At 48.8% G+C, this 23021-nt stretch overlaps 1 long non-coding RNA gene across 1 annotated transcript; it reads left to right on the top strand.

The window, feature by feature from the left end:
* Window positions 1-1112: 1112 nt before the first annotated feature.
* LOC144954022 (uncharacterized) lies at window positions 1113-5520 on the top strand. The gene is made up of 3 exons (XR_013641007.1): window positions 1113-1136; window positions 1329-1445; window positions 4452-5520. It is a non-coding gene; the product is annotated as an uncharacterized LOC144954022 (long non-coding RNA).
* Window positions 5521-23021: the final 17501 nt, after the last annotated feature.

The raw sequence follows: 23021 nt of genomic DNA, 5'->3' as shown, positions 1-23021 counted from the left end.
ACTCACACGGACACTCACACGGACACTCACACGGACACTCACACGGACACTCACACGGACACTCACACGGACACTCACACGGACACTCACTCACTCACACGTACACTCACTCACACGTACACTCACTCACACGTACACTCACACGTACACTCACACGTACACTCACACGTACACTCACACGTACACTCACACGTACACTCACTCACACGTACACTCACTCACACGTACACTCACTCACACGTACACTCACATGGACACTCACTCACACGTACACTCACTCACACGTACACTCACACGTACACTCACACGTACACTCACACGTACACTCACACGTACACTCACTCACACGTACGGACACTCACACGTTCACTCGCTCACACGTACACTCGCTCACACGTACACACACTCGCTCACACGTACACACACTCGCTCACACGTACACACACTCACTCACACGTACACACACTCACTCACACGTACACACACTCACTCACACGTACACACACTCACTCACACGTACACACACTCACTCACACGTACACACACTCACTCACACGTACACACACAGACTCACACGTACACACACTCACTCACACGTACACTCACTCACACGTACACTCACTCACACGTACACTCCACATGCAGCGTCCCCCGACTCCTCCATTGAGCTCATGCCCTCCAATGTGCGGGAGGTGCTGGTGGTGGTGGTGGATGAGGAGGTGGAGGTGGTAGGGGTGGTGGTTGTGGAGGTGGTGGTGGAGGTGGTGGTGGTGGTGGTGGAGGTGGTGGTGGTGGTGGTGGTGGTAGTTGTAGTGAAGGTAGTAGGGATGGGGGTGGTGGTGGTGGTGGAGGTGGTTGTGGTGGAGGTAGTAGGGACGGTGGTGGTGGTGGTGGAGGTAGTATGGACGGTGATGGTGGTGGTGGTGGAGGTGGTGGTGGTTGTAGTGGAGGTAGTAGGGACGGTGGTGGAGGCAGTTGTAGTGGTGGTGGTGGTGGTGGCGACTAGCAGCACTTGCCCCTACACCGTTAGAGGCTACACGGCGGGGTGGGCGCGTGACCTCCGCCTTTTGTTCGCGACGCAGCTGAAGTCGTTCGCGGCAAAGGTGGTGGAGGACAAGACCATTGCGCCCTACAGGGTGACCGCACGTGCACTCACGCGCACTCACGCGCACTCACGCGCACTCACGCGCACTCACGCGCACTCACGCGCACTCACGCGCACTCACGCGCACTCACGCGCACGCACGCGCACGCACGCGCACTCACGTGCACTGCTACTATTACTAAGCGTGTGGTGGTGGTGGTGGTGGTGTCTCTGTGCTGTGCAGTGTCGCTGTACCCTAGGCTGCGACACGCGGCGGTGCGGCTGCCTCCGTGCGGGTGTGGTCTGCTCGCAGCAACGCTGCGGCTGCGAGGACCACATGTGCAGGAACCGCAGCCACGCGGTGAGGCCAGTGCAGCTGCAGGTGCAGCTGGGGGTGCAGCTGGTTGATGCGGGTGCAGCTGCGAGTGCTGTGGGTGGTGTGGGTGTTGTGGGGGGTAGCGGAATCAGCAGCAAACGAGGGTTTGGGGGTGGTGATAGGGGGGGGGTGGTGATAGGGGTTGTGGTGGTGATAGGGGTTGTGGTGGTGATGGGGGTTGTGATAGTGATAGGGGTTGGGGTGGTGATAGGGGTTGTGGTGGTGGTAGGGGTTGGGGTGGTGGTAGGGGTTGGGGTGGTGATAGGGGTTGTGGTGGTGATAGGGGTTGTGGTGGTGATAGGGGTTGGGGTGGTGATAGGGGTTGTGGTGGTGATAGGGGCTGGGGTGGTGATAGGGGTTGTGGTGGTGATAGGGGTTGGGGTGGTGGTAGGGGTTGTGATAGTGATAGGGGTTGTGGTGGTGGTAGGGGTTGTGATAGTGATAGGGGTTGGGGTGGTGATAGGGGTTGTGGTGGTGATAGGGGTTGTGGTGGTGATAGGGGTTGGGGTGGTGATAGGGGTTGTGGTGGTGATAGGGGCTGGGGTGGTGATAGGGGTTGTGGTGGTGATAGGGGCTGTGGTGGTGATAGGGGTTGTGGTGGTGATAGGGGTTGGGGTGGTGGTAGGGGTTGTGATAGTGATAGGGGTTGTGGTGGTGGTAGGGGTTGTGATAGTGATAGGGGTTGGGGTGGTGATAGGGGTTGTGGTGGTGGTAGGGGCTGGGGTGGTGATAGGGGTTGTGGTGGTGATAGGGGTTGTGGTGGTGATAGGGGTTGTGGTGGTGATAGGGGCTGGGGTGGTGATAGGGGTTGTGGTGGTGATAGGGGTTGTGGTGGTGGTAGGGGCTGGGGTGGTGATAGGGGTTGTGGTGGTGATAGGGGTTGGGGTGGTGATAGGGGCTGGGGTGGTGGTAGGGGCTGGGGTGGTGATAGGGGCTGGGGTGGTGATATGGGTTGTGGTGGTGATAGGGGTTGTGGTGGTGGTAGGGGTTGTGGTGGTGGTAGGGGCTGGGGTGGTGGTAGGGGCTGGGGTGGTGATAGGGGCTGGGGTGGTGATATGGGTTGTGGTGGTGATAGGGGTTGTGGTGGTGATAGGGGTTGTGGTGGTGATGGGGGCTGGGGTGGTGGTAGGGGCTGGGGTGGTGATAGGGGCTGGGGTGGTGATATGGGTTGTGGTGGTGATAGGGGTTGTGGTGGTGATAGGGGTTGTGGTGGTGATAGGGGCTGGGGTGGTGATAGGGGTTGGGGTGGTGATATGGGTTGTGGTGGTGATATGGGTTGTGGTGGTGGTAGGGGTTGGGGTGGTGATAGGGGTTGTGGTAGTGGTAGGGGTTGTGGTAGTGGTAGGGGTTGGGGTGGTGATAGGGGTTGTGGTGGTGATAGGGGTTGGGGTGGTGATAGGGGTTGGGGTGGTGATAGGGGTTGTGGTGGTGATAGGGGTTGTGGTGGTGATAGGGGTTGTGGTGGTGATAGGGGTTGGGGTGGTGATAGGGGTTGTGGTGGTGATAGGGGTTGTGGTGGTGATAGGGGTTGGGGTGGTGATAGGGGTTGGGGTGGTGATAGGGGTTGTGGTGGTGATAGGGGTTGGGGTAGTGATAGGGGTTGTGGTGGTGATAGGGGTTGGGGTGGTGATAGGGGTTGTGGTGGTGATAGGGGTTGGGGTGGTGATAGGGGTTGGGGTGGTGATAGGAGCTGGGGTGGTGATAGGGGTTGTGGTAGTGATAGGGGTTGTGGTAGTGGTAGGGGTTGGGGTGGTGATAGGGGTTGGGGTGGTGATAGGGGTTGGGGTGGTGATAGGGGTTGTGGTAGTGATAGGGGTTGTGGTAGTGGTAGGGGTTGTGGTGGTGATAGGGGTTGGGGTGGTGATAGGGGTTGTGGTGGTGATAGGGGTTGTGGTGGTGATAGGGTTTGTGGTGGTGATAGGGGTTGTGGTGGTGGTGGGGGGGGGGTAGTGGTAGAGGTTGTGGTGGTGATAGGGGTTGTGGTGGTGATGGGGGGGGGGGGGGTAGTGATAGGGGTTGTGGTAGTGATAGGGGGGGGGGTAGTGGTAGGGGTTGTGGTGGTGATAGGGGTTGGGGTGGTGATAGGGGTTGTGGTGGTGATAGGGGGGGGTAGTGGTAGGAGTTGGGGTGGTGATAGGGGTGGTCGTAGCTGGAGGGGGTTAGTGAGTAGCAACAGGATGGTGATGATGATGATGGTGATGATGGTGATGATGATGGTGATGATGGGGATGATGGGGATGATGGGGATGATGATGATGATGGTGGTGATGATGGTGGTGATGATGATGATGATGGTGGTGATGATGATGATGGTGGTGATGGTGGTGATGATGATGGTGATGATGATGGTGATGATGTCGATGATGGTGATGATGATGACGACGCTGCTGCTGCTACTACTACTGCTGCTGCTACTGCAGCTGCTACTGCAGCTGCTGCTGCAGCTGCTGCAGCAGCAGCAGCCACCGGCGCTATCGTCACTGCCATCATCACCAGCTATCGTCACCAGCTATCACCACCGCCTCTTATCATCACCGCCATCATCACCACCGCCACCCTTACCATTATCTCCCTCCCTCACCACCACCTCCCCACGCTCTCCCCACGCTCACCACCCTCACCACCACCCCCCTCACCACCACCCCCCTCACCACCACCCTCACCACCACCCTCACCCTCACCACCTCCCTCACCACCACCCTCACCACCACCACCACCCTCACCCACCCTCACCACCACCCTCGCCCACCCTCGACCACCCTCGACCACCCTCACCACCACCCTCACCACCCTCACCACCCTCACCACCCTCCCCACCCTCACCATTGTCTCCCACCCTCGCCCACCCTCACCACCACCCTCACCACCAAGCTCACCACCCTCACCACTCTCCCCACCACCCTCACCCACCACCATCACCACCACCCACCACCACCACCCTCATCACCACCACCCCCACCACCCTCGCCACCTCCCCACGCTCTCCCACAGGTGCTCAAGGAGATGGGTGGCACTGGGCTGCTGTCTGCGCTGTCGGACCCCTCTCTGCGTTCATCTCTGGTCACCAACGCCAGCCCCCCCGTTCAAGAGCCACGCGCCAGCGGAGGTGGTGGTACCAGCGATGGTGATGGTGGTGGTGGTGGTGATGATGATGGTGGTGGTGGTGGTGCTTCTGGAGCTGGGTCACTCGGGGCTGATGGCCGCCTGCTCGCCCATGTAACTTAGTCGCGGCGACGGCGGCGTCTCACAACTACCTACACAACAACAACTACCTACACAACAACAACTACCTACACAACAACAACTACCTACACAACAACAAGTACCTACACAACAACAACAACAACAACTACGTACACACCAACAACTACGTACACACACCAACAACAACTACGTACACACACCAACAACAACTACGTACACACACCAACAACAACTACGTACACACACCAACAACAACTACGTACACACACCAACAACAACTACGTACACACACCGTCAACAACGTACACACAACAACAACTACGTACACACCAACAACAACAACTACGTACACAACAACTACGTACACACACCAACAACTACGTCAACAACAACATCCGCCGTTCACCACTAAGTGGCAGTGACAGCGCTTGTGCCAGGCTAGGTGCACGTTGAGGCCACCACGTGAAGTGTCAAACGCCCCCCGCCGGCAGGAGGTCACGTGGCAGACCCAGCAGGTGCCACGGGTCGACTGAGATGACTGGCCGATGCACCACCTGTGCCAGGCTAGGTGCAGGAGGTCACGGGGCAGACCCAGCGGGTGCCACGGGTCAACTGACCGAGATGACCGGCTTATGCACCAGCTGTGTCACGTAACTGTGCCAGGCTAGGTGCAGGAGGTCACGGGGCAGACCCAGCTGGTGCCACGGGTCGACTGACCGAGACGACTGCCCGATGCACCAGCTGTGCCTCCCACTGTGCCAGGCTAGGTGCACGCAAAAGACAAAGATCCCCTGTATAGCCTGAACAGGCTGTCGGGGCAAATGCTTGCTGCTGCTGCTTAGTTGAGTTGGCTCGGCAAGCGTGCGGTGGCGGTGGCGGTGGCGGCGGTGGTGGTGGCGGTGGTGGTGGTGGTAAACGTCGCACTGTGTGTGTGTGTGTGGCAAGGTCGTGGTCCGTGAGCTTTTGTCGGAGGGGAAAAATGTTTAGCTGCCAGAGTGTGTCACGCTGTGTCCGTCTTTCTCACTGTCTCTCTTGTTGTTTTTCTCGCTCTGTCTTTGTCTGTGTCTCTCTGTGTGTGTCTGTCTCTCTGTGTGTGTGTGTGTTTGTATGTCTGTCGACTCGATGGTTGCGTGATGATGATGGTGGTGGATGCACTGAGTCGGTTCGGATGGATTTAGAGTTCCACGGTTCAGCCACCCGTGACGAATTAGCAGCAGGCAAGCTTGTCCGGGTGTGTGTGTGGTGCGTTGTGTGTGTGTGTGTCATGTGTGTGGTGCAGTGTGTGTGTGTGTCATGTGTGTGGTGCATTGTGTGTGTGTCATGTGTGTGGTGCGTGTGTCATGTGTGTGGTGCATTGTGTGTGTGTGTGTGGTGCGTGTGTCATGTGTGTGGTGCATTGTGTGTGTGTGTGTGGTGTGTCTAGTGTGTGTGTGTGTGTGTGGAGTGTCTAGCGTGTGTGTGTGGTGCCTTGTGTGTGTGGTTGTGTGTGTGTGGTGCGTTTGTGTGTGTGGTGTTGTATGTGTCGGAGTTATTAAATTTTGATGAAAATAATAAAAATTAATAATTTTCCGAAAAATGCGCAAATCGCATTAATTATGTTAATGTGTGTATTAACATGCATAAATTATGATAAATTATGATAATGCATGTGATTATATTCCCCCCTCCCTTGTTCCTCTTGTGTGAAATTCGGGGAGTTTTTTATGATCTTGATTACCCTTCTTTCATGCCCTCTTTCCTTTGAAATGAGGTGTGCGCACATCTGTGTTAGTGTGTGGGGGCCTCTGTGAGAGTGTGAGGGCGTGTCCGTTCTCACGTTGCCCCGTGTATATTAAAAAACGATATTATCTATGTTGGCAGAATAATTCTTAAAAAAAATTAATTTTTAAAATTAAAAAGGGGGGCATATATCCAACAGTCCGCCCTTTTGAAAATTATCAGGGGTCGATTTGGCCACTGGCGAATTTTCAAACAAAGTAATGCCCCCTTTTTATGTCATGCATCCCATCAGCCGCCCTTACTCTCGGCGGTTATTTCTTACAACGCGCGTGCACGTATTACAATCTTAATCTGGTTACATCTGAATTAGCAAAGGAAATAACAACCGTTAACATCGATATTGCGTTACATTGGTTCTCGTACATCATAATTCCGACGAATATTCATTTTTGTTTTTGCTTAACATGGTTACATTTGAATTAAGCAAGGAAAATAACAACACGTTAAAACATCGATATCATCAGTTACATGGTTCTCATACATCGTAATTCCGACGAATTTCATCTTTGTTTTTGTTAAATCCTGGGAAACGCTAGGTAGCGGTTTCGAACGCATTTATGCGTTACCTTCCTCATGTTGCCTGGTTTACCACTTATCACTTTGATAATTTGATCACGGTTTTCGGGTTCGTTTTTGTAATTTTCTCTCTCTCTCTCTCGCGTCGTGGGAGTGTGTGGTGAAAAATTGTGCTGTACATAATCAGAATTCGCGCACACAACCCACTTTGACACTTGGTTCGTGGCATTCGCTCTCTCTGCGATTACATGCACATTTGCCGAGTTTGTGTGTCGATTTAATTCTGTCCCTCGTAATGTTGCCCTCTTTGTTTTTACGAGTGTGTTAGATTTTAACACCATTCCCGATATGTCATGAACATTCGTCTCCATTTCAGCACTCCGATCCACATACATTTTGGTTTCCCTTGGATATTTTCCATTCAAAGGCTCACGCCTGCGCTCCTCAGGGCGTGTCTCTGTGTTCTCTCTTTGTACTGTCCGATCACGCTTCAATGCAACCCTGTCCTTGTATTCGATCCGCGCGTCATTTACAAGAGCACTGCTCGTGTTTTTGCTCGCCCCGTCACCTGCAGCCTGCTTGTATTTCTCATTGAGCTCCGGGTTTAATACCTCGGCGGGTGGGGCGCGTGTTGGCCGCTCGCTCGCGCTCACTGTGGGTTGTTTATCATGTATTTGGACCGCATTCTGTGTTATTCCTCTATTCCCTCCTGGTATAGCCGGTGGAGGAATTGGTCGGAATTGGATCGATTGTGTTTGACCTCCCATCTTGCGATTCTCCTGAATGTTCGTATCCATACCTCCGCGGTCTGTGTAACACCTTCCCGCTAGGTGGTTATCTCGCCATCTCTGTGCGTAATTTGAACCTTGCGTGTGTCGTGGGATGGGGTGTTGATATGGTTCTGTTCTGAACCTCTCCCTCCTACGATTCTCGTACATTTTTGGCCCAGTGTTTTTCCCATTTGGGTGCCAAATTTTTTTTGGATTGTTACTTCGCCATCTCTGTGGGTAATTTTGACCTTGTGTGTGTCGTGGCATGGGGTGTTGGTATGGTTCTGTTCTGAACCTCCCCCTCCTGCGATTCCTCTGAATGTTCGGCTTTCTGCCGCTCTCATTCTCGTGCCAACCTCTCTCTGGGTTATTTTGCCACAGGTGCGTGTGTGTTTGCTTTTCTAGGCATTGTGAGACTGTTCGGTGATTTTTATTCCTCTCTGAGAGGCTGGGTTCCTTATCCCTCTCCCTGTGTTCTGGATCCGAATTCTGATTCTTAGCTCTGTACAACCATGCCATGTACGCCTTGCTCTTTATGCGGCGTAAGGATGCGGTTTCTGGATTCAAAACCATTCTCACCCTTTCTGTAATCTCTGGGCTCAAGGATTCAAAAAACATAATTTTGAACATTTTATCTCCTTCGTGGTATTGATTCACATCGCCTGCGTAATACGCTCTTTTAAATTGTACGAGGTAGTCACGTGGATCTTGGTCCATGCCCTGGGTCATCGATTTTACAGCATAAAACCCTTCAGTGAGTGTCGAATATTCTCCAAACTTCCGAATCACTGCCAGGCTCGGTTGTTTAAAATCATTTCTAACCTTGTGTGGTAGTGACTTTACCCATGGAATAGAATCTTTATGTAAGCTTCGTTTCAACAAACTCGCTTTTTCATCCCGTCTCATCAGCCCTCTAATCATTGCCTCCTCTTCTATTGTTGCGATATGTGTGTGGATATCCATAGTCTTATTGTGGGGGTCAAAATCGGGAATTCTGATTAGAGCCTTGTCCATCAATTTAAGGGTTTTACTGGTGAATAGGTATTCCGAAAGTTGATTGCCGACAGCGTCATCATCAAACAAGTTATCATCAGGCAATCTGTCACTTTGATCTGTACTGTGTCGGGCGTGGTTAAGCGGTGTGCATTTTCTGTGTGCGCGCCCCGTGCCGTGTCGCTCGTGTTGCCGTTTCCCTTCAGTTTTTGCCTCTGCCCTTAGTGGAGCACGTCCTGTCGACTTTACTTTAACATTTTGCTTCCCTCTATCTGTGAAGTTGTCAATCTCACATGTTTTTGTTTGCATATGTATCTCTCCATCCCTTCTCTCGAATTGTGAAGGTTTCTGTTTGTCAAGGATTTTTTGTTCGATATCCATAATTTTTTTGCGATTAGTCCCTGGACTCTGTCCACGTACCCAAGAGTGTGATTTAATGTTACTTCCATATTTATTCTGTGGATCCACGTCTGTGAGTTTCGCTGGTGTCGCGAGCCCTGATTTCTCCTCCCTTACGATGGTGTGAGGACATTTTTCCTCGTTTATTAGAGACGATTTCTCTCCTGTTTCCATTCCGAATTTTCCTTCATTCCACCATCCCTGTCTGTATGCCTGTGTGAAAAGGCATGAGTCCTGTCCTGCCTTCTCTGCAGCTTTTGCATCGTGTTCGCCTTCGTTACCTTTTATCCAGTCAATTAGTTTCCCCCGAGGTGTGTTCGTGTTATCGATACAGCTCCCTTCCCATATGTCTCTCTGACTGTACTGCTTTGTAACAGATTGGTCGGTACGTTTTAATACGAGTTCCCCGTACCCCGTAACCCATTCAAAAATTATTCTTAATCCTATCATCTCAAGTGGCAGGAGTTACTTTGACCTTTCCTTTCAGAGTGCATATAAAACAATTATCTCACAGAGTGTGGTCAGTTTGACTCGAGCTATTCTGTAATTTTCCGATTCAGTGTGCGTACCTCTAACACCATTTATCACAGGGTGCAATCGGTTTGATACGATATTATCTTAATTCCACTGTCTCTGTTTCAACCTGCTATTCTGGGTTTTAACCTTAGAGGGCGTTTTTTTTGTTTTACGCCCGTTTACAATCACAATGCAATGTTTGGTCACGATATTCTGGTTAACACGAAGTGATTCATTCCATCATCCATGCAAAACACTGTCTGTGAGAGATCCCGGACGAGCCCCCATTATGTTGTATGTGTCGGAGTTATGAAATTTTGATGAAAATAATAAAAATTAATAATTTTCCGAAAAATGCGCAAATCGCATTAATTATGTTAATGTGTGTATTAACATACATAAATTATGATAATGCATGTGATTATATGCATATATTATGATAGTGTGAGTAATTATATGCCTAAATTATGATAATCGCTGAGATAATCGTAGTAAGTTATGCGGATGCTTGCGATGATGTTAATGTGAGCAGTTGTGGTAATTAGGCTCAGCTTCGTTTATCCAGAGTTATGTCAACCAGGATAACACGATGGTCAATGATTAAACGTTTACCGATTATCCTAGTGTGTGTTATGATATTTAGGTCTCCATTTTCATATCTCATCACAGGATACAGTTATCAAAAATAAGATGGTTTTGCATGGACTTGGAAAGAAGCACTCGAACAGTTGGTGTTAAGCAATTTTATTCTAACAAGCATGTGACATTCTATCATGCAGGTCAAACATGCGTCAATAATTCATGAATAACCAAACACTTATGCATTTGCGATATCGTGCATTCGATTAATATGAATAACTAAAATTCTTATGCAATTACGAGATTAAGCATTGACTAAAATGAATGAATAAACACTTATGCATTTACTAAATTGAATAACTCAAAACTCTTATGCATTTTCGATATTGTGCATTCGACTAATATGGATAACTACAATTCTTTTGCAATTACGAGATTAAGCATTGACTAAAATGAATGAATAAACACTTAAGCATTTACTAAATTGAATAACTCAAAACTCTTATGCATTTTCGATATTGTGCATTCGACTAATATGGATAACTAAAATTCTTATGCAATTACGAGATTGGGCATTGACTAAAATTAATGAATAAACACTTATGCATTTACTAAATTGAATAACTAAAACCCTCCTAACAACCAGGCATCTCATTAGTTTGTTTTGGTATCGGTCACAATCGGCGACTGGCCGAGTTTGAAACAAGCATGACACATTTCGTTTTGCGGTAATAAAAGCACTTATTGTATCCCCGAGGCGAAAGTATATGTCAATAGATTCATCGGTAAGTATAATATTCTTTTAACGGAATGTTGGAGTCAATGGTGGGTGAGGCGTGTTGCGGGAGAGCTAATCTGGCTCTGTTTTAATTAATTCTTCGGCGAGGCTCTGACAAAGAAACCGGTTTGACAAGATTTCCTCTGTGTTTCCTTGAGTCTATATGTGGGAAGCGATACGACCTCTGTGTTGTCTGTGCGAGCGGCAGCTGACACTTTCTCCGCGATGAGGTGAGCGGCGGCGCTTGGCGGCGCTTGGCGGCCCTCGGTAGCTGACGGCGCGGTGGCGCGTTCTTTGTAGCTGACGGCGCGGTGTCGCGCTCTCGGTAGCTGACGGCGCGGTGGCGCGCTCTTGTAGCTGACGGCGCGGTGGCGCGCTCTCGTAGCTGACGGCGCGGTGGCGCGCTCCCGTAGCTGACGGCGCGGTGGCGCGCTCTCGTAGCTGACGGCGCGGTGTCGCGCTCTCGGTAGCTGACGGCGCGGTGGCGCGCTCTTGTAGCTGACGGCGCGGTGGCGCGCTCTCGTAGCTGACGGCGCGGTGGCGCGCTCTCGTAGCTGACGGCGCGGTGGCGCGCTCTCGTAGCTGACGGCGCGGTGGCGCGCTCTCGTAGCTGACGGCGCGGTGGCGCGCTCTCGTAGCTGACGGCGCGGTGGCGCGCTCTCGTAGCTGGCGGCGCGGTGGCGCGCTCTCGTAGCTGGCGGCGCGGTGGCGCGCTCTCGTAGCTGGCGGCGCGGTGGCGCGCTCTCGTAGCTGGCGGCGCGGTGGCGCGCTCTCGTAGCTGGCGGCGCGGTGGCGCGCTCTCGTAGCTGGCGGCGCGGTGGCGCGCTCTCGTAGCTGACGGCGCGGTGGCGCGCTCTCGTAGCTGACGGCGCGGTGGCGCGCTCTCGTAGCTGACGGCGCGGTGGCGCGCTCTCGTAGCTGACGGCGCGGTGGCGCGCTCTCGTAGCTGACGGCGCGGTGGCGCGCTCTCGTAGCTGACGGCGCGGTGGCGCGCTCTTTGTAGCTGACGGCGCGGTGGCGCGCTCTTGTAGCTGACGGCGCGGTGGCTCGCTCTTTCTCTCCACTGCTGGATGACGAGTCGGTTCTCGTTGGTTGTCGCTCTGGCGATGAACGATGCTTTCGCTCGTTGCTGGTATTGACGTTGGGTTGAAGTTGTTGGCTTGAGAGTGATAGCTGGAATCTCCGTCCGTTTCACTCGCAGCTCGGCGGCTCAGTGTAGTAATTCTTCTTAGGTGGTGCAGACCTCGGCTTGTAGCAGCACGTCGCTACCTCGCGATTCTCGTCATGCTGGATGACGAAAGCTTCTTGACGATCTGTGGTGGAGTCGAAGCCCTGGCGATGTGTGGTGGGGGGCCAGGCCCCTGACGAAGTGTTTTGAATGGATTTCTTCCCGGCTTATATTGAGAAAAATCCCCTCCGTTTCCCGAGTTGTTCAAAGTCTGTCATAAAACCTTCCTGTGTGTGACCATCTGCATCCGTGTGTGTGTCCGTCCGTGTGTTTCGCTTTGAAGACACAGTTGTTGTCGTTCTGGAAGGGGGGGGGGGGTTCGTGACGGCGCCAATGAAGTTATACATTAGCCAGACCGATGATTCGCGTTGAGTTATATATATATAAAAGAGATATTCGAATCCATGTTTTTGTTACTGAATAATATTTGTCGCGACAACCTACGCGTTAAGCGAGCTTAATTATTTCCGCCCTCGCTCGGGGATCATATCTTTTGTCTCACACAGCTTAAGTTGTTTTGGTTTGGAAGTTGAAATGCGACTTATTCCATTATGCCCCAGTTATGCCGAAACCGTGTTCCCGATGTTTCATCGTGACCCGATCTCTCATGGAGATGTTATTCCTTGCGTGTGCAATTTTTGCTGTCCGTGTTGTGGGAAGACAAAGACGGTTGTTTCCACGGTGGAAGCGCCCGGCGCATGCGCTTATTTATTTATTTCTGAGAGCGTGTTAATTTCCTTTGAGCCATTGCCCGGGAGTTTTATTGGTGTCATTTCCCGGCTTTGTGCCTGCGTGTGGAGATCCTCTCGGAAAGACAAAGACGGTCGTGTTGCTGCTGTTGTTTTCAGGGGGTTGTTGTGTTTGGTTAATTTTGAGAGCCTTATTCACCGTTAGCTCCTAGGATATTCACTTTAATTCCGTACTTATTATTTGACTTCTTGTGATTATTTAATCTGCTATCCCGGCTAAGAATTTTGTTTTGGAGCGAAATATATGCCATAATTGTTCTTCGATGCTTCGGCCCGGCCGTGTAGAAATTCTATAAAGGTAAATAATGTCAGTATTTAATTAACAATGATGGGTCGCGATTCTGGTGCAGACTGTAGTCTGATTTTCAATTGTAGTGAGGATGGATACTGTTTGCTTACTTCATGGCTAAGTTGTACTAGTTTGTCTAACATGGTTCAAAACCCGTTTGTGTTTTTTGTTAATGTTGTTCCTTTGTTAAGAATATAATTATATATTTCGTGGCCTGGTTTTGTACTTATCAAAGGGTTTTTTTTTCCTTTACGAACGGATGTTTCTTCCAGAACCCCCCCGGCTACCATTCCCCCCTCCCTTGTTCCTCTTGTGTGAAATTCGGGGAGTTTTTTATGATCTTGATTACCCTTCTTTCATGCCCTCTTTCCTTTGAAATGAGGTGTGCGCACATCTGTGTTAGTGTGTGGGGGCCTCTGTGGGAGTGTGAGGGCGTGTCCGTTCTCACGTTGCCCCGTGTATATTAAAAAACGATATTATCTATGTTGGCAGAATAATTCTTAAAAAAAAATAATTTTTAAAATTAAAAAGGGGGGCATATATCCAACAGTCCGCCCTTTTGAAAATTATCAGGGGTCGATTTGGCCACTGGCGAATTTTCAAACAAAGTAATGCCCCCTTTTTATGTCATGCATCCCATCAGCCGCCCTTACTCTCGGCGGTTATTTCTTACAACGCGCGTGCACGTATTACAATCTTAATCTGGTTACATCTGAATTAGCAAAGGAAATAACAACCGTTAACATCGATATTGCGCTACATTGGTTCTCGTACATCATAATTCCGACGAATATTCATTTTTGTTTTTGCTTAACATGGTTACATTTGAATTAAGCAAGGAAAATAACAACACGTTAAAACATCGATATCATCAGTTACATGGTTCTCATACATCGTAATTCCGACGAATTTCATCTTTGTTTTTGTTAAATCCTGGGAAACGCTAGGTAGCGGTTTCGAACGCATTTATGCGTTACCTTCCTCATGTTGCCTGGTTTACCACTTATCACTTTGATAATTTGATCACGGTTTTCGGGTTCGTTTTTGTAATTTTCTCTCTCACTCTCTCGCGTCGTGGGAGTGTGTGGTGAAAAATTGTGCTGTACATAATCAGAATTCGCGCACACAACCCACTTTGACACTTGGTTCGTGGCATTCGCTCTCTCTGCGATTACATGCACATTTGCCGAGTTTGTGTGTCGATTTAATTCTGTCCCTCGTAATGTTGCCCTCTTTGTTTTTACGAGTGTGTTAGATTTTAACACCATTCCCGATATGTCATGAACATTCGTCTCCATTTCAGCACTCCGATCCACATACATTTTGGTTTCCCTTGGATATTTTCCATTCAAAGGCTCACGCCTGCGCTCCTCAGGGGGTGTCTCTGTGTTCTCTCTTTGTACTGTCCGATCACGCTTCGATGCAACCCTGTCCTTGTATTCGATCCGCGCGTCATTTACAAGAGCACTGCTCGTGTTTTTGCTCGCCCCGTCACCTGCAGCCTGCTTGTATTTCTCATTGAGCTCCGGGTTTAATACCTCGGCGGGTGGGGCGCGTGTTGGCCGCTCGCTCGCGCTCACTGTGGGTTGTTTATCATGTATTTGGACCGCATTCTGTGTTATTCCTCTATTCCCTCCTGGTATAGCCGGTGGAGGAATTGGTCGGAATTGGATCGATTGTGTTTGACCTCCCATCTTGCGATTCTCCTGAATGTTCGTATCCATACCTCCGCGGTCTGTGTAACACCTTCCCGCTAGGTGGTTATCTCGCCATCTCTGTGCGTAATTTGAACCTTGCGTGTGTCGTGGGATGGGGTGTTGATATGGTTCTGTTCTGAACCTCTCCCTCCTACGATTCTCGTACATTTTTGGCCCAGTGTTTTTCCCATTTGGGTGCCAAATTTTTTTTGGATTGTTACTTCGCCATCTCTGTGGGTAATTTTGACCTTGTGTGTGTCGTGGCATGGGGTGTTGGTATGGTTCTGTTCTGAACCTCCCCCTCCTGCGATTCCTCTGAATGTTCGGCTTTCTGCCGCTCTCATTCTCGTGCCAACCTCTCTCTGGGTTATTTTGCCACAGGTGCGTGTGTGTTTGCTCTTCTAGGCATTGTGAGACTGTTCGGTGATTTTTATTCCTCTCTGAGAGGCTGGGTTCCTTATCCCTCTCCCTGTGTTCTGGATCCGAATTCTGATTCTTAGCTCTGTACAACCATGCCATGTACGCCTTGCTCTCTATGCGGCGTAAGGATGCGGTTTCTGGATTCAAAACCATTCTCACCCTTTCTGTAATCTCTGGGCTCAAGGATTCAAAAAACATAATTTTGAACATTTTATCTCCTTCGTGGTATTGATTCACATCGCCTGCGTAATACGCTCTTTTAAATTGTACGAGGTAGTCACGTGGATCTTGGTCCATGCCCTGGGTCATCGATTTTACAGCATAAAACCCTTCAGTGAGTGTCGAATATTCTCCAAACTTCCGAATCACTGCCAGGCTCGGTTGTTTAAAATCATTTCTAACCTTGTGTGGTAGTGACTTTACCCATGGAATAGAATCTTTATGTAAGCTTCGTTTCAACAAACTCGCTTTTTCATCCCGTCTCATCAGCCCTCTAATCATTGCCTCCTCTTCTATTGTTGCGATATGTGTGTGGATATCCATAGTCTTATTGTGGGGGTCAAAATCGGGAATTCTGATTAGAGCCTTGTCCATCAATTTAAGGGTTTTACTGGTGAATAGGTATTCCGAAAGTTGATTGCCGACAGCGTCATCATCAAACAAGTTATCATCAGGCAATCTGTCACTTTGATCTGTACTGTGTCGGGCGTGGTTAAGCGGTGTGCATTTTCTGTGTGCGCGCCCCGTGCCGTGTCGCTCGTGTTGCCGTTTCCCTTCAGTTTTTGCCTCTGCCCTTAGTGGAGCACGTCCTGTCGACTTTACTTTAACATTTTGCTTCCCTCTATCTGTGAAGTTGTCAATCTCACATGTTTTTGTTTGCATATGTATCTCTCCATCCCTTCTCTCGAATTGTGAAGGTTTCTGTTTGTCAAGGATTTTTTGTTCGATATCCATAATTTTTTTGCGATTAGTCCCTGGACTCTGTCCACGTACCCAAGAGTGTGATTTAATGTTACTTCCATATTTATTCTGTGGATCCACGTCTGTGAGTTTCGCTGGTGTCGCGAGCCCTGATTTCTCCTCCCTTACGATGGTGTGAGGACATTTTTCCTCGTTTATTAGAGACGATTTCTCTCCTGTTTCCATTCCGAATTTTCCTTCATTCCACCATCCCTGTCTGTATGCCTGTGTGAAAAGGCATGAGTCCTGTCCTGCCTTCTCTGCAGCTTTTGCATCGTGTTCGCCTTCGTTACCTTTTATCCAGTCAATTAGTTTCCCCCGAGGTGTGTTCGTGTTATCGATACAGCTCCCTTCCCATATGTCTCTCTGACTGTACTGCTTTGTAACAGATTGGTCGGTACGTTTTAATACGAGTTCCCCGTACCCCGTAACCCATTCAAAAAATATTCTTAATCCTATCATCTCAAGTGGCAGGAGTTACTTTGACCTTTCCTTTCAGAGTGCATATAAAACAATTATCTCACAGAGTGTGGTCAGTTTGACTCGAGCTATTCTGTAATTTTCCGATTCAGTGTGCGTACCTTTAACACCATTTATCACAGGGTGCAATCGGTTTGATACGATATTATCTTAATTCCACTGTCTCTGTTTCAACCTGCTATTCTGGGTTTTAACCTTAGAGGGCGTTTTTTTTGTTTTACGCCCGTTTACAATCACAATGCAATGTTTGGTCACGATATTCTGGTTAACACGAAGTGATTCATTCCATCATCCATGCAAAACACTGTCTGTGAGAGATCCCGGACGAGCCCCCATTATGTTGTATGTGTCGGAGTTATGAAATTTTGATGAAAATAATAAAAATTAATAATTTTCCGAAAAATGCGCAAATCGCATTAATTATGTTAATGTGTGTATTAACATGCATAAATTATGATAATGCATGTGATTATATGCATATATTATGATAGTGTGAGTAATTATATGCCTAAATTATGATAATCGCTGAGATAATCGTAGTAAGTTATGCGGATGCTTGCGATGATGTTAATGTGAGCAGTTGTGGTAATTAGGCTCAGCTTCGTTTATCCAGAGTTATGTCAACCAGAATAACACGATGGTCAATGATTAAACGTTTACCGATTATCCTAGTGTGTGTTATGATATTTAGGTCTCCATTTTCATATCTCATCACAGGATACAGTTATCAAAAATAAGATGGTTTTGCATGGACTTGGAAAGAAGCACTCGAACAGTTGGTGTTAAGCAATTTTATTCTAACAAGCATGTGACATTCTATCATGCAGGTCAAACATGCGTCAATAATTCATGAATAACCAAACACTTATGCATTTGCGATATCGTGCATTCGATTAATATGAATAACTAAAATTCTTATGCAATTACGAGATTAAGCATTGACTAAAATGAATGAATAAACACTTATGCATTTACTAAATTGAATAACTCAAAACTCTTATGCATTTTCGATATTGTGCATTCGACTAATATGGATAACTACAATTCTTTTGCAATTACGAGATTAAGCATTGACTAAAATGAATGAATAAACACTTAAGCATTTACTAAATTGAATAACTCAAAACTCTTATGCATTTTCGATATTGTGCATTCGACTAATATGGATAACTAAAATTCTTATGCAATTACGAGATTGGGCATTGACTAAAATTAATGAATAAACACTTATGCATTTACTAAATTGAATAACTAAAACCCTCCTAACAACCAGGCATCTCATTAGTTTGTTTTGGTATCGGTCACAATCGGCGACTGGCCGAGTTTGAAACAAGCATGACACATTTCGTTTTGCGGTAATAAAAGCACTTATTGTATCCCCGAGGCGAAAGTATATGTCAATAGATTCATCGGTAAGTATAATATTCTTTTAACGGAATGTTGGAGTCAATGGTGGGTGAGGCGTGTTGCGGGAGAGCTAATCTGGCTCTGTTTTAATTAATTCTTCGGCGAGGCTCTGACAAAGAAACCGGTTTGACAAGATTTCCTTTGTGTGAAGCGATACGACCTCTGTGTTGTCTGTGCGAGCGGCAGCTGACACTTTCTCCGCGATGAGGTGAGCGGCGGCGCTTGGCGGCGCTTGGCGGCCCTCGGTAGCTGACGGCGCGGTGGCGCGTTCTTTGTAGCTGACGGCGCGGTGTCGCGCTCTCGGTAGCTGATGGCGCGGTGGCGCGCTCTTGTAGCTGACGGCGCGGTGGCGCGCTCTCGTAGCTGACGGCGCGGTGGCGCGCTCCCGTAGCTGACGGCGCGGTGGCGCGCTCTCGTAGCTGACGGCGCGGTGTCGCGCTCTCGGTAGCTGACGGCGCGGTGGCGCGCTCTAGTAGCTGACGGCGCGGTGGCGCGCTCTCGTAGCTGACGGCGCGGTGGCGCGCTCTCGTAGCTGACGGCGCGGTGGCGCGCTCTCGTAGCTGACGGCGCGGTGGCGCGCTCTCGTAGCTGACGGCGCGGTGGCGCGCTCTCGTAGCTGACGGCGCGGTGGCGCGCTCTCGTAGCTGACGGCGCGGTGGCGCGCTCTCGTAGCTGACGGCGCGGTGGCGCGCTCTCGTAGCTGACGGCGCGGTGGCGCGCTCTCGTAGCTGACGGCGCGGTGGCGCGCTCTCGTAGCTGACGGCGCGGTGGCGCGCTCTCGTAGCTGACGGCGCGGTGGCGCGCTCTTTGTAGCTGACGGCGCGGTGGCGCGCTCTTTGTAGCTGACGGCGCGGTGGCGCGCTCTTTCTCTCCACTGCTGGATGACGAGTTGGTTCTCGTTGGTTGTCGCTCTGGCGATGAACGATGCTTTCGCTCGTTGCTGGTATTGACGTTGGGTTGAAGTTGTTGGCTCGAGAGTGATAGCTGGAATCTCCGTCCGTTTCACTCGCAGCTCGGCGGCTCAGTGTAGTAATTCTTCTTAGGTGGTGCAGACCTCGGCTTGTAGCAGCACGTCGCTACCTCGCGATTCTCGTCATGCTGGATGACGAAAGCTTCTTGACGATCTGTGGTGGAGTCGAAGCCCTGGCGATGTGTGGTGGGGGGCCAGGCCCCTGACGAAGTGTTTTGAATGGATTTCTTCCCGGCTTATATTGAGAAAAATCCCCTCCGTTTCCCGAGTTGTTCAAAGTCTGTCATAAAACCTTCCTGTGTGTGACCATCTGCATCCGTGTGTGTGTCCGTCCGTGTGTTTCGCTTTGAAGACACAGTTGTTGTCGTTCTGGAAGGGGGGGGGGGTCGTGACGGCGCCAACGAAGTTATACATTAGCCAGACCGATGATTCGCGTTGAGTTATATATATATATAAAAGAGATATTCGAATCCATGTTTTTGTTACTGAATAATATTTGTCGCGACAACCTACGCGTTAAGCGAGCTTAATTATTTCCACCCTCGCTCGGGGATCATATCTTTTGTCTCACACAGCTTAAGTTGTTTTGGTTTGGAAGTTGAAATGCGACTTATTCCATTATGCCCCAGTTATGCCGAAACCGTGTTCCCGATGTTTCATCGTGACCCGATCTCTCATGGAGATGTTATTCCTTGCGTGTGTAATTTTTGCTGTCCGTGTTGTGGGAAGACAAAGACGGTTGTTTCCACGGTGGAAGCGCCCGGCGCATGCGCTTATTTATTTATTTCTGAGAGCGTGTTAATTTCCTTTGAGCCATTGCCCGGGAGTTTTATTGGTGTCATTTCCCGGCTTTGTGCCTGCGTGTGGAGATCCTCTCGGAAAGACAAAGACGGTCGTGTTGCTGCTGTTGTTTTCAGGGGGTTGTTGTGTTTGGTTAATTTTGAGAGCCTTATTCACCGTTAGCTCCTAGGATATTCACTTTAATTCCGTACTTATTATTTGACTTCTTGTGATTATTTAATCTGCTATCCCGGCTAAGAATTTTGTTTTGGAGCGAAATATATGCCATAATTGTTCTTCGATGCTTCGGCCCGGCCGTGTAGAAATTCTATAAAGGTAAATAATGTCAGTATTTAATTAACAATGATGGGTCGCGATTCTGGTGCAGACTGTAGTCTGATTTTCAATTGTAGTGAGGATGGATACTGTTTGCTTACTTCATGGCTAAGTTGTACTAGTTTGTCTAACATGGTTCAAAACCCGTTTGTGTTTTTTGTTAATGTTGTTCCTTTGTTAAGAATATAATTATATATTTCGTGGCCTGGTTTTGTACTTGTCAAAGGGTTTTTTTTCCTTTACGAACGGATGTTTCTTCCAGAACCCCCCCGGCTACCATTCCCCCCTCCCTTGTTCCTCTTGTGTGAAATTCGGGGAGTTTTTTATGATCTTGATTACCCTTCTTTCATGCCCTCTTTCCTTTGAAATGAGGTGTGCGCACATCTGTGTTAGTGTGTGGGGGCCTCTGTGGGAGTGTGAGGGCGTGTCCGTTCTCACGTTGCCCCGTGTATATTAAAAAACGATATTATCTATGTTGGCAGAATAATTCTTAAAAAAAATTAATTTTTAAAATTAAAAAGGGGGGCATATATCCAACAGTCCGCCCTTTTGAAAATTATCAGGGGTCGATTTGGCCACTGGCGAATTTTCAAACAAAGTAATGCCCCCTTTTTATGTCATGCATCCCATCAGCCGCCCTTACTCTCGGCGGTTATTTCTTACAACGCGCGTGCACGTATTACAATCTTAATCTGGTTACATCTGAATTAGCAAAGGAAATAACAACCGTTAACATCGATATTGCGTTACATTGGTTCTCGTACATCATAATTCCGACGAATATTCATTTTTGTTTTTGCTTAACATGGTTACATTTGAATTAAGCAAGGAAAATAACAACACGTTAAAACATCGATATCATCAGTTACATGGTTCTCATACATCGTAATTCCGACGAATTTTATCTTTGTTTTTGTTAAATCCTGGGAAACGCTAGGTAGCGGTTTCGAACGCATTTATGCGTTACCTTCCTCATGTTGCCTGGTTTACCACTTATCACTTTGATAATTTGATCACGGTTTTCGGGTTCGTTTTTGTAATTTTCTCTCTCACTCTCTCGCGTCGTGGGAGTGTGTGGTGAAAAATTGTGCTGTACATAATCAGAATTCGCGCACACAACCCACTTTGACACTTGGTTCGTGGCATTCGCTCTCTCTGCGATTACATGCACATTTGCCGAGTTTGTGTGTCGATTTAATTCTGTCCCTCGTAATGTTGCCCTCTTTGTTTTTACGAGTGTGTTAGATTTTAACACCATTCCCGATATGTCATGAACATTCGTCTCCATTTCAGCACTCCGATCCACATACATTTTGGTTTCCCTTGGATATTTTCCATTCAAAGGCTCACGCCTGCGCTCCTCAGGGCGTGTCTCTGTGTTCTCTCTTTGTACTGTCCGATCACGCTTCAATGCAACCCTGTCCTTGTATTCGATCCGCGCGTCATTTACAAGAGCACTGCTCGTGTTTTTGCTCGCCCCGTCACCTGCAGCCTGCTTGTATTTCTCATTGAGCTCCGGGTTTAATACCTCGGCGGGTGGGGCGCGTGTTGGCCGCTCGCTCGCGCTCACTGTGGGTTGTTTATCATGTATTTGGACCGCATTCTGTGTTATTCCTCTATTCCCTCCTGGTATAGCCGGTGGAGGAATTGGTCGGAATTGGATCGATTGTGTTTGACCTCCCATCTTGCGATTCTCCTGAATGTTCGTATCCATACCTCCGCGGTCTGTGTAACACCTTCCCGCTAGGTGGTTATCTCGCCATCTCTGTGCGTAATTTGAACCTTGCGTGTGTCGTGGGATGGGGTGTTGATATGGTTCTGTTCTGAACCTCTCCCTCCTACGATTCTCGTACATTTTTGGCCCAGTGTTTTTCCCATTTGGGTGCCAAATTTTTTTTGGATTGTTACTTCGCCATCTCTGTGGGTAATTTTGACCTTGTGTGTGTCGTGGCATGGGGTGTTGGTATGGTTCTGTTCTGAACCTCCCCCTCCTGCGATTCCTCTGAATGTTCGGCTTTCTGCCGCTCTCATTCTCGTGCCAACCTCTCTCTGGGTTATTTTGCCACAGGTGCGTGTGTGTTTGCTCTTCTAGGCATTGTGGGACTGTTCGGTGATTTTTATTCCTCTCTGAGAGGCTGGGTTCCTTATCCTTCTCCCTGTGTTCTGGATCCGAATTCTGATTCTTAGCTCTGTACAACCATGCCATGTACGCCTTGCTCTCTATGCGGCGTAAGGATGCGGTTTCTGGATTCAAAACCATTCTCACCCTTTCTGTAATCTCTGGGCTCAAGGATTCAAAAAACATAATTTTGAACATTTTATCTCCTTCGTGGTATTGATTCACATCGCCTGCGTAATACGCTCTTTTAAATTGTACGAGGTAGTCACGTGGATCTTGGTCCATGCCCTGGGTCATCGATTTTACAGCATAAAACCCTTCAGTGAGTGTCGAATATTCTCCAAACTTCCGAATCACTGCCAGGCTCAGTTGTTTAAAATCATTTCTAACCTTGTGTGGTAGTGACTTTACCCATGGAATAGAATCTTTATGTAAGCTTCGTTTCAACAAACTCGCTTTTTCATCCCGTCTCATCAGCCCTCTAATCATTGCCTCCTCTTCTATTGTTGCGATATGTGTGTGGATATCCATAGTCTTATTGTGGGGGTCAAAATCGGGAATTCTGATTAGAGCCTTGTCCATCAATTTAAGG

This window comes from Lampetra fluviatilis, unplaced genomic scaffold, assembly GCF_964198595.1.
Source record: "Lampetra fluviatilis unplaced genomic scaffold, kcLamFluv1.1 SCAFFOLD_199, whole genome shotgun sequence".
NCBI lineage: Eukaryota > Metazoa > Chordata > Hyperoartia > Petromyzontiformes > Petromyzontidae > Lampetra > Lampetra fluviatilis.
The sequence above is the reverse complement of the archived record's forward strand: the minus strand, read 5'-3'. Positions and strand labels throughout refer to the sequence as shown.